This window comes from Phyllobates terribilis, unplaced genomic scaffold (assembly GCF_046119375.1).
Source record: "Phyllobates terribilis strain yellow unplaced genomic scaffold, ASM4611937v1 Scaffold_3__8_contigs__length_932513732, whole genome shotgun sequence".
NCBI classification, from domain to species: domain Eukaryota; kingdom Metazoa; phylum Chordata; class Amphibia; order Anura; family Dendrobatidae; genus Phyllobates; species Phyllobates terribilis.
In genome coordinates, this window is record NW_027362763.1 from 655,563,844 (window position 1) to 655,577,701 (window position 13,858).

The window sequence follows — 13,858 nt, forward strand, 5'->3', positions numbered from 1 at the left end:
ACTCAGAGAGTTATCACTGTGTTATCTGTGCTGTTACATAGGACTGCAGGTGACATCTACTACAGTATCTGTACTCAGAGAGTTACCACTGTTATCTGTGGTGTTACATAGGACTGCAGGTGACATCTACTACATTATCTGTACTCAGAGAGTTATCACTGTGTTATCTGTAGTGTTACATAGGACTGCAGGTGACATCTACTACATTATCTGTACTCAGAGAGTTATCTCTGTTATCTGTGGTGTTACGTAGGACTGCAGGTGACATCTACTACATTATCTGTACTCAGAGAGTTATCACTGTGTTATCTGTAGTGTTACATAGGACTGCAGGTGACATCTACTACATTATCTGTACTCAGAGAGTTATCACTGTTATCTGTGGTGTTACATAGGACTGCAGGTGACATCTACTACATTATCTGTACTCAGAGAGTTATCACTGTGTTATCTGTAGTGTTACATAGGACTGCAGGTGACATCTACTACATTATCTGTACTCAGAGAGTTATCACTGTGTTATCTGTAGTGTTACATAGGACTGCAGGTGACATCTACTACATTATCTGTACTCAGAGAGTTATCACTGTTATCTGTGGTGTTACATAGGACTGCAGGTGACATCTACTACATTATCTGTACTCAGAGAGTTATCACTGTGTTATCTGTGGTGTTACATAGGACTGCAGGTGACATCTACTACATTATCTGTACTCAGAGAGTTATCACTGTGTTATCTGTGGTGTTACATAGGACTGCAGGTGACATCTACTACATTATCTGTACTCCGAGAGTTATCAATGTTATCTGTGGTGTTACATAGGACTGCAGGTGACATCTACTACATTATCTGTACTCAGAGTTATCACTGTGTTATCTGTGGTGTTACATAGGACTGCAGGTGACATCTACTACATTATCTGTACTCAGAGAGTTATCACTGTGTTATCTGTGGTGTTACATAGGACTGCTGGTGACATCTACTACATTATCTGTACTCAGAGAGTTATCACTGTGTTATCTGTGGTGTTACATAGGACTGCAGGTGACATCTACTACATTATCTGTACTCAGAGAGTTTTCCCTGTGTTATCTGTGGTGTTACATAGGACTGCAGGTGACATCTACTACATTATCTGTACTCAGGGAGTTATCACTGTGTTATCTGTGGTGTTACATAGGACTGCAGGTGACATCTACTACATTATCTGTACTCAGAGAGTTATCACTGTGTTATCTGTGGTGTTACATAGGACTGCAGGTGACATCTACTACATTATCTGTACTCAGGGAGTTATCACTGTGTTATCTGTGGTGTTCCATAGGACTGCAGGTGACATCTATTACATTATCTGTACTCAGAGAGTTATCACTGTGTTATCTGTGGTGTTACATAGGACTGCAGGTGACATCTACTACATTATCTGTACTCAGAGAGTTATCACTGTGTTATCTGTGGTGTTACATAGGACTGCTGGTGACATCTATTACATTATCTGTACTCAGAGAGTTATCACTGTGTTATCTGTGGTGTTACATAGGACTGCGGGTGACATGTACTACATTATCTGTACTCAGAGAGTTATCACTGTTATCTGTGGTGTTACATAGGACTGCAGGTGACATCTACTACATTATCTGTACTCAGAGAGTTATCACTGTTATCTGTGGTGTTACATAGGACTGCAGGTGACATCTACTACATTATCTGTACTCAGAGTTATCACTGTGTTATCTGTGGTGTTACATAGGACTGCAGGTGACATCTACTACATTATCTGTACTCAGAGAGTTATCACTGTTATCTGTGGTGTTACATAGGACTGCAGGTGACATCTACTACATTATCTGTACTCAGAGTTATCACTGTGTTATCTGTGGTGTTACATAGGACTGCAGGTGACATCTACTACATTATCTGTACTCAGAGAGTTATCACTGTGTTATCTGTGGTGTTACATAGGACTGCAGGTGACATATACTACATTATCTGTACTCAGAGAGTTATCACTGTTATCTGTGGTGTTACATAGGACTGCAGGTGACATCTACTACATTATCTGTACTCAGGGAGTTATCACTGTGTTATCTGTGGTGTTACATAGGACTGCAGGTGACATATACTACATTATCTGTACTCAGAGAGTTATCACTGTTATCTGTGGTGTTACATAGGACTGCAGGTGACATCTACTACATTATCTGTACTCAGAGAGTTATCACTGTGTTATCTGTGGTGTTACATAGGACTGCAGGTGACATCTACTACATTATCTGTACTCAGAGAGTTATCACTGTGTTATCTGTAGTGTTACATAGGACTGCAGGTGACATCTACTACATTATCTGTATTCAGAGAGTTACCACTGTTATCTGTGGTGTTACATAGGACTGCAGGTTACATCTACTACATTATCTGTACTCAGAGAGTTATCACTGTTATCTGTGGTGTTACATAGGACTGCAGGTGACATCTACTACATTATCTGTACTCAGAGTTATCACTGTGTTATCTGTGGTGTTACATAGGACTGCAGGTGACATCTACTACATTATCTGTACTCAGAGAGTTATCACTGTGTTTTCTGTGGTGTTACATAGGACTGCAGGTGACATATACTACATTATCTGTACTCAGAGAGTTATCACTGTTATCTGTGGTGTTACATAGGACTGCAGGTGACATCTACTACATTATCTGTACTCAGAGAGTTATCACTGTGTTATCTGTGGTGTTACATAGGACTGCAGGTGACATCTACTACATTATCTGTACTCAGAGAGTTATCACTGTGTTATCTGTGCTGTTACATAGGACTGCAGGTGACATCTACTACATTATCTGTACTCAGAGAGTTACCACTGTTATCTGTGGTGTTACATAGGACTGCAGGTGACATCTACTACATTATCTGTACTCAGAGAGTTATCACTGTGTTATCTGTAGTGTTACATAGGACTGCAGGTGACATCTACTACATTATCTGTACTCAGAGAGTTATCACTGTTATCTGTGGTGTTACATAGGACTGCAGGTGACATCTACTACATTATCTGTACTCAGAGAGTTATCACTGTTATCTGTAGTGTTACATAGGACTGCAGGTGACATCTACTACATTATCTGTACTCAGAGAGTTATCACTGTGTTATCTGTGGTGTTACATAGGACTGCAGGTGACATCTACTACATTATCTGTACTCAGAGAGTTATCACTGTGTTATCTGTGCTGTTACATAGGACTGCAGGTGACATCTACTACATTATCTGTACTCAGAGAGTTACCACTGTTATCTGTGGTGTTACATAGGACTGCAGGTGACATCTACTACATTATCTGTACTCAGAGAGTTATCACTGTGTTATCTGTAGTGTTACATAGGACTGCAGGTGACATCTACTACATTATCTGTACTCAGAGAGTTATCTCTGTTATCTGTGGTGTTACGTAGGACTGCAGGTGACATCTACTACATTATCTGTACTCAGAGAGTTATCTCTGTTATCTGTGGTGTTACGTAGGACTGCAGGTGACATCTACTACATTATCTGTACTCAGAGAGTTATCACTGTGTTATCTGTAGTGTTACATAGGACTGCAGGTGACATCTACTACATTATCTTTACTCAGAGAGTTATCACTGTGTTATCTGTGGGGTTACATAGGACTGCAGGTGACATCTACTACATTATCTGTACTCAGAGAGTTATCACTGTGTTATCTGTGGGGTTACATAGGACTGCAGGTGACATCTGCTACATTATCTGTACTCAGAGAGTTATCACTGTGTTATCTGTGGTGTTACATAGGACTGCTGGTGACATCTACTACATTATCTGTACTCAGAGAGCTATCACTGTGTTATCTGTGGTGTTACATAGGACTGCAGGTGACATCTACATTATCTGTACTCAGAGAGTTATCACTGTTTTATCTGTGGTGTTACATAGGACTGCTGGTGACATCTACTACATTATCTGTACTCAGAGAGTTATCACTGTGTTATCTGTGGTGTTACATAGGACTGCAGGTGACATCTACTACATTATCTGTACTCAAAGAGTTATCACTGTGTTATCTGTGGTGTTACATAGGACTGCAGGTGGCATATACTACATTATCTGTACTCAGAGAGTTATCACTGTTATCTGTGGTGTTACATAGGACTGCAGGTGACATCTACTACATTATCTGTACTCCGAGAGTTATCAATGTTATCTGTGGTGTTACATAGGACTGCAGGTGACATATACTACATTATCTGTACTCAGAGAGTTAACACTGTTATCTGTGGTGTTACATAGGACTGCAGGTGACATCTACTACATTATCTGTACTCAGAGAGTTATCACTGTTATCTGTGGTGTTACATAGGACTGCAGGTGACATCTACTACATTATCTGTACTCAGAGAGTTATCACTGTGTTATCTGTGGTGTTACATAGGACTGCAGGTGACATCTACTACATTATCTGTACTCAGAGAGTTATCACTGTGTTATCTGTGGTGTTACATAGGACTGCAGGTGACATCTACTACATTATCTGTACTCAGAGAGTTATCACTGTTTTATCTGTGGTGTTACATAGGACTGCTGGTGACATCTACTACATTATCTGTACTCAGAGAGTTATCACTGTGTTATCTGTGGTGTTACATAGGACTGCAGGTGACATCTACTACATTATCTGTACTCAGAGAGTTATCACTGTGTTATCTGTGGTGTTACATAGGACTGCAGGTGGCATATACTACATTATCTGTACTCAGAGAGTTATCACTGTTATCTGTGGTGTTACATAGGACTGCAGGTGACATCTACTACATTATCTGTACTCTGAGAGTTATCAATGTTATCTGTGGTGTTACATAGGACTGCAGGTGACATCTACTACATTATCTGTACTCAGAGAGTTATCACTGTGTTATCTGTGGTGTTACATAGGACTGCTGGTGACATCTACTACATTATCTGTACTCAGAGAGTTATCACTGTGTTATCTGTGGTGTTACATAGGACTGCAGGTGACATATACTACATTATCTGTACTCAGAGAGTTATCACTGTTATCTGTGGTGTTACATAGGACTGCAGGTGACATCTACTACATTATCTGTACTCAGAGAGTTATCACTGTGTTATCTGTGGGGTTACATAGGACTGCAGGTGACATCTACTACATTATCTGTATTCAGAGAGTTACCACTGTTATCTGTGGTGTTACATAGGACTGCAGGTGACATCTACTACATTATCTGTACTCAGAGAGTTATCACTGTTATCTGTGGTGTTACATAGGACTGCAGGTGACATCTACTACATTATCTGTACTCAGAGTTATCACTGTGTTATCTGTGGTGTTACATAGGACTGCAGGTGACATCTACTACATTATCTGTACTCAGAGAGTTATCACTGTGTTATCTGTGGTGTTACATAGGACTGCAGGTGACATATACTACATTATCTGTACTCAGAGAGTTATCACTGTTATCTGTGGTGTTACATAGGACTGCAGGTGACATCTACTACATTATCTGTACTCAGAGAGTTATCACTGTGTTATCTGTGGTGTTACATAGGACTGCAGGTGACATCTACTACATTATCTGTACTCAGAGAGTTATCACTGTGTTATCTGTGCTGTTACATAGGACTGCAGGTGACATCTACTACAGTATCTGTACTCAGAGAGTTACCACTGTTATCTGTGGTGTTACATAGGACTGCAGGTGACATCTACTACATTATCTGTACTCAGAGAGTTATCACTGTGTTATCTGTAGTGTTACATAGGACTGCAGGTGACATCTACTACATTATCTGTACTCAGAGAGTTATCTCTGTTATCTGTGGTGTTACGTAGGACTGCAGGTGACATCTACTACATTATCTGTACTCAGAGAGTTATCACTGTGTTATCTGTAGTGTTACATAGGACTGCAGGTGACATCTACTACATTATCTGTACTCAGAGAGTTATCACTGTTATCTGTGGTGTTACATAGGACTGCAGGTGACATCTACTACATTATCTGTACTCAGAGAGTTATCACTGTGTTATCTGTAGTGTTACATAGGACTGCAGGTGACATCTACTACATTATCTGTACTCAGAGAGTTATCACTGTGTTATCTGTAGTGTTACATAGGACTGCAGGTGACATCTACTACATTATCTGTACTCAGAGAGTTATCACTGTTATCTGTGGTGTTACATAGGACTGCAGGTGACATCTACTACATTATCTGTACTCAGAGAGTTATCACTGTGTTATCTGTGGTGTTACATAGGACTGCAGGTGACATCTACTACATTATCTGTACTCAGAGAGTTATCACTGTGTTATCTGTGGTGTTACATAGGACTGCAGGTGACATCTACTACATTATCTGTACTCCGAGAGTTATCAATGTTATCTGTGGTGTTACATAGGACTGCAGGTGACATCTACTACATTATCTGTACTCAGAGTTATCACTGTGTTATCTGTGGTGTTACATAGGACTGCAGGTGACATCTACTACATTATCTGTACTCAGAGAGTTATCACTGTGTTATCTGTGGTGTTACATAGGACTGCTGGTGACATCTACTACATTATCTGTACTCAGAGAGTTATCACTGTGTTATCTGTGGTGTTACATAGGACTGCAGGTGACATCTACTACATTATCTGTACTCAGAGAGTTTTCCCTGTGTTATCTGTGGTGTTACATAGGACTGCAGGTGACATCTACTACATTATCTGTACTCAGGGAGTTATCACTGTGTTATCTGTGGTGTTACATAGGACTGCAGGTGACATCTACTACATTATCTGTACTCAGAGAGTTATCACTGTGTTATCTGTGGTGTTACATAGGACTGCAGGTGACATCTACTACATTATCTGTACTCAGGGAGTTATCACTGTGTTATCTGTGGTGTTCCATAGGACTGCAGGTGACATCTATTACATTATCTGTACTCAGAGAGTTATCACTGTGTTATCTGTGGTGTTACATAGGACTGCAGGTGACATCTACTACATTATCTGTACTCAGAGAGTTATCACTGTGTTATCTGTGGTGTTACATAGGACTGCTGGTGACATCTATTACATTATCTGTACTCAGAGAGTTATCACTGTGTTATCTGTGGTGTTACATAGGACTGCGGGTGACATGTACTACATTATCTGTACTCAGAGAGTTATCACTGTTATCTGTGGTGTTACATAGGACTGCAGGTGACATCTACTACATTATCTGTACTCAGAGAGTTATCACTGTTATCTGTGGTGTTACATAGGACTGCAGGTGACATCTACTACATTATCTGTACTCAGAGTTATCACTGTGTTATCTGTGGTGTTACATAGGACTGCAGGTGACATCTACTACATTATCTGTACTCAGAGAGTTATCACTGTTATCTGTGGTGTTACATAGGACTGCAGGTGACATCTACTACATTATCTGTACTCAGAGTTATCACTGTGTTATCTGTGGTGTTACATAGGACTGCAGGTGACATCTACTACATTATCTGTACTCAGAGAGTTATCACTGTGTTATCTGTGGTGTTACATAGGACTGCAGGTGACATATACTACATTATCTGTACTCAGAGAGTTATCACTGTTATCTGTGGTGTTACATAGGACTGCAGGTGACATCTACTACATTATCTGTACTCAGGGAGTTATCACTGTGTTATCTGTGGTGTTACATAGGACTGCAGGTGACATATACTACATTATCTGTACTCAGAGAGTTATCACTGTTATCTGTGGTGTTACATAGGACTGCAGGTGACATCTACTACATTATCTGTACTCAGAGAGTTATCACTGTGTTATCTGTGGTGTTACATAGGACTGCAGGTGACATCTACTACATTATCTGTACTCAGAGAGTTATCACTGTGTTATCTGTAGTGTTACATAGGACTGCAGGTGACATCTACTACATTATCTGTATTCAGAGAGTTACCACTGTTATCTGTGGTGTTACATAGGACTGCAGGTTACATCTACTACATTATCTGTACTCAGAGAGTTATCACTGTTATCTGTGGTGTTACATAGGACTGCAGGTGACATCTACTACATTATCTGTACTCAGAGTTATCACTGTGTTATCTGTGGTGTTACATAGGACTGCAGGTGACATCTACTACATTATCTGTACTCAGAGAGTTATCACTGTGTTTTCTGTGGTGTTACATAGGACTGCAGGTGACATATACTACATTATCTGTACTCAGAGAGTTATCACTGTTATCTGTGGTGTTACATAGGACTGCAGGTGACATCTACTACATTATCTGTACTCAGAGAGTTATCACTGTGTTATCTGTGGTGTTACATAGGACTGCAGGTGACATCTACTACATTATCTGTACTCAGAGAGTTATCACTGTGTTATCTGTGCTGTTACATAGGACTGCAGGTGACATCTACTACATTATCTGTACTCAGAGAGTTACCACTGTTATCTGTGGTGTTACATAGGACTGCAGGTGACATCTACTACATTATCTGTACTCAGAGAGTTATCACTGTGTTATCTGTAGTGTTACATAGGACTGCAGGTGACATCTACTACATTATCTGTACTCAGAGAGTTATCACTGTTATCTGTGGTGTTACATAGGACTGCAGGTGACATCTACTACATTATCTGTACTCAGAGAGTTATCACTGTTATCTGTAGTGTTACATAGGACTGCAGGTGACATCTACTACATTATCTGTACTCAGAGAGTTATCACTGTGTTATCTGTGGTGTTACATAGGACTGCAGGTGACATCTACTACATTATCTGTACTCAGAGAGTTATCACTGTGTTATCTGTGCTGTTACATAGGACTGCAGGTGACATCTACTACATTATCTGTACTCAGAGAGTTACCACTGTTATCTGTGGTGTTACATAGGACTGCAGGTGACATCTACTACATTATCTGTACTCAGAGAGTTATCACTGTGTTATCTGTAGTGTTACATAGGACTGCAGGTGACATCTACTACATTATCTGTACTCAGAGAGTTATCTCTGTTATCTGTGGTGTTACGTAGGACTGCAGGTGACATCTACTACATTATCTGTACTCAGAGAGTTATCTCTGTTATCTGTGGTGTTACGTAGGACTGCAGGTGACATCTACTACATTATCTGTACTCAGAGAGTTATCACTGTGTTATCTGTAGTGTTACATAGGACTGCAGGTGACATCTACTACATTATCTGTACTCAGAGAGTTATCACTGTTATCTGTGGTGTTACATAGGACTGCAGGTGACATCTACTACATTATCTGTACTCAGAGAGTTATCACTGTTATCTGTAGTGTTACATAGGACTGCAGGTGACATCTACTACATTATCTGTACTCAGAGAGTTATCACTGTTATCTGTGGTGTTACATAGGACTGCAGGTGACATCTACTACATTATCTGTACTCAGAGAGTTATCACTGTTATCTGTGGTGTTACATAGGACTGCAAGTGACATCTACTACATTATCTGTACTCAGAGAGTTATCACTGTGTTATCTGTGGTGTTACATAGGACTGCAGGTGACATCTACTACATTATCTGTACTCAGAGAGTTATCACTGTGTTATCTGTGGTGTTACATAGGACTGCAGGTGACATCTACTACATTATCTGTACTCCGAGAGTTATCAATGTTATCTGTGGTGTTACATAGGACTGCAGGTGACATCTACTACATTATCTGTACTCAGAGTTATCACTGTGTTATCTGTGGTGTTACATAGGACTGCAGGTGACATCTACTACATTATCTGTACTCAGAGAGTTATCGCTGTGTTATCTGTAGTGTTACATAGGACTGCAGGTGACATCTACTACATTATCTGTACTCAGAGAGTTATCACTGTTATCTGTGGTGTTACATAGGACTGCAGGTGACATCTACTACATTATCTGTACTCAGAGAGTTATCACTGTGTTATCTGTAGTGTTACATAGGACTGCAGGTGACATCTACTACATTATCTGTACTCAGAGAGTTATCACTGTTATCTGTAGTGTTACATAGGACTGCAGGTGACATCTACTACATTATCTGTACTCAGAGAGTTATCACTGTTATCTGTGGTGTTACATAGGACTGCAGGTGACATCTACTACATTATCTGTACTCAGAGAGTTATCACTGTGTTATCTGTGGTGTTACATAGGACTGCAGGTGACATCTACTACATTATCTGTACTCAGAGAGCTATCAATGTTATCTGTGGTGTTACATAGGACTGCAGGTGACATCTACTACATTATCTGTACTCAGAGTTATCACTGTGTTATCTGTGGTGTTACATAGGACTGCAGGTGACATCTACTACATTATCTGTACTCAGAGTTATCACTGTGTTATCTGTGGTGTTACATAGGACTGCAGGTGACATCTACTACATTATCTGTACTCAGAGAGTTATCACTGTGTTATCTGTGGTGTTACATAGGACTGCTGGTGACATCTACTACATTATCTGTACTCAGAGAGTTATCACTGTGTTATCTGTGGTGTTACATAGGACTGCAGGTGACATCTACTACATTATCTGTACTCAGAGAGTTTTCCCTGTGTTATCTGTGGTGTTACATAGGACTGCAGGTGACATCTACTACATTATCTGTACTCAGGGAGTTATCACTGTGTTATCTGTGGTGTTACATAGGACTGCAGGTGACATCTACTACATTATCTGTACTCAGAGAGTTATCACTGTGTTATCTGTGGTGTTACATAGGACTGCAGGTGACATCTACTACATTATCTGTACTCAGGGAGTTATCACTGTGTTATCTGTGGTGTTCCATAGGACTGCAGGTGACATCTATTACATTATCTGTACTCAGAGAGTTATCACTGTGTTATCTGTGGTGTTACATAGGACTGCAGGTGACATCTACTACATTATCTGTACTCAGAGAGTTATCACTGTGTTATCTGTGGTGTTACATAGGACTGCTGGTGACATCTATTACATTATCTGTACTCAGAGAGTTATCACCGTGTTATCTGTGATGTTACATAGGACTGCAGGTGACATTTACTACATTATCTGTACTCAGAGAGTTATCACTGTTATCTGTGGTGTTACATAGGACTGCAGGTGACATCTACTACATTATCTGTACTCAGAGAGTTATCACTGTGTTATCTGTGGTGTTACATAGGACTGCGGGTGACATATACTACATTATCTGTACTCAGAGAGTTATCACTGTTATCTGTGGTGTTACATAGGACTGCAGGTGACATCTACTACATTATCTGTACTCAGAGAGTTATCACTGTTATCTGTGGTGTTACATAGGACTGCAGGTGACATCTACTACATTATCTGTACTCAGAGTTATCACTGTGTTATCTGTGGTGTTACATAGGACTGCAGGTGACATCTACTACATTATCTGTACTCAGAGAGTTATCACTGTGTTATCTGTGGTGTTACATAGGACTGCAGGTGACATATACTACATTATCTGTACTCAGAGAGTTATCACTGTTATCTGTGGTGTTACATAGGACTGCAGGTGACATCTACTACATTATCTGTACTCAGAGAGTTATCACTGTGTTATCTGTGGTGTTACATAGGACTGCAGGTGACATCTACTACATTATCTGTACTCAGAGAGTTATCACTGTGTTATCTGTGGTGTTACATAGGACTGCAGGTGACATATACTACATTATCTGTACTCAGAGAGTTATCACTGTTATCTGTGGTGTTACATAGGACTGCAGGTGACATCTACTACATTATCTGTACTCAGAGAGTTATCACTGTGTTATCTGTAGTGTTACATAGGACTGCAGGTGACATCTACTACATTATCTGTACTCAGAGAGTTATCACTGTTATCTGTGGTGTTACATAGGACTGCAGGTGACATCTACTACATTATCTGTACTCAGAGAGTTATCACTGTGTTATCTGTAGTGTTACATAGGACTGCAGGTGACATCTACTACATTATCTGTACTCAGAGAGTTATCACTGTTATCTGTGGTGTTACATAGGACTGCAGGTGACATCTACTACATTATCTGTACTCAGAGAGTTATCACTGTTATCTGTGGTGTTACATAGGACTGCAGGTGACATCTACTACATTATCTGTACTCAGAGAGTTATCACTGTTATCTGTAGTGTTACATAGGACTGCAGGTGACATCTACTACATTATCTGTACTCAGAGAGTTATCACTGTTATCTGTGGTGTTACATAGGACTGCAGGTGACATCTACTACATTATCTGTACTCAGAGAGTTATCACTGTTATCTGTGGTGTTACATAGGACTGCAGGTGACATCTACTACATTATCTGTACTCAGAGAGTTATCACTGTGTTATCTGTGGTGTTACATAGGACTGCAGGTGACATCTACTACATTATCTGTACTCAGAGAGTTATCACTGTGTTATCTGTGGTGTTACATAGGACTGCAGGTGACATCTACTACATTATCTGTACTCCGAGAGTTATCAATGTTATCTGTGTTGTTACATAGGACTGCAGGTGACATCTACTACATTATCTGTACTCAGAGTTATCACTGTGTTATCTGTGGTGTTACATAGGACTACAGGTGATATCTACTACATTATCTGTACTCAGAGAGTTATCACTGTGTTATCTGTGGTGTTACATAGGACTGCTGGTGACATCTACTACATTATCTGTACTCAGAGAGTTATCACTGTGTTATCTGTGGTGTTACATAGGACTGCAGGTGACATATACTACATTATCTGTACTCAGAGAGTTATCACTGTTATCTGTGGTGTTACATAGGACTGCAGGTGACATCTACTACATTATCTGTACTCAGAGAGTTATCACTGTGTTATCTGTGGTGTTACATAGGACTGCAGGTGACATCTACTACATTATCTGTACTCAGAGAGTTATCAATGTGTTATCTGTAGTGTTACATAGGACTGCAGGTGACATCTACTACATTATCTGTACTCAGAGAGTTATCACTGTTATCTGTGGTGTTACATAGGACTGCAGGTGACATCTACTACATTATCTGTACTCAGAGAGTTATCACTGTGTTATCTGTAGTGTTACATAGGACTGCAGGTGACATCTACTACATTATCTGTACTCAGAGAGTTATCACTGTTATCTGTGGTGTTACATAGGACTGCAGGTGACATCTACTACATTATCTGTACTCAGAGAGTTATCACTGTGTTATCTGTAGTGTTACATAGGACTGCAGGTGACATCTACTACATTATCTGTACTCAGAGAGTTATCACTGTTATCTGTGGTGTTACATAGGACTGCAGGTGACATCTACTACATTATCTGTACTCAGAGAGTTATCACTGTTATCTGTAGTGTTACATAGGACTGCAGGTGACATCTACTACATTATCTGTACTCAGAGAGTTATCACTGTTATCTGTGGTGTTACATAGGACTGCAGGTGACATCTACTACATTATCTGTACTCAGAGAGTTATCACTGTTATCTGTGGTGTTACATAGGACTGCAGGTGACATCTACTACATTATCTGTACTCAGAGAGTTATCACTGTGTTATCTGTGGTGTTACATAGGACTGCAGGTGACATCTACTACATTATCTGTACTCAGAGAGTTATCACTGTGTTATCTGTGGTGTTACATAGGACTGCAGGTGACATCTACTACATTATCTGTACTCCGAGAGTTATCAATGTTATCTGTGGTGTTACATAGGACTGCAGGTGACATCTACTACATTATCTGTACTCAGAGTTATCACTTTGTTATCTGTGGTTTTACATAGGACTGCAGGTGACATCTACTACATTATCTGTACTCA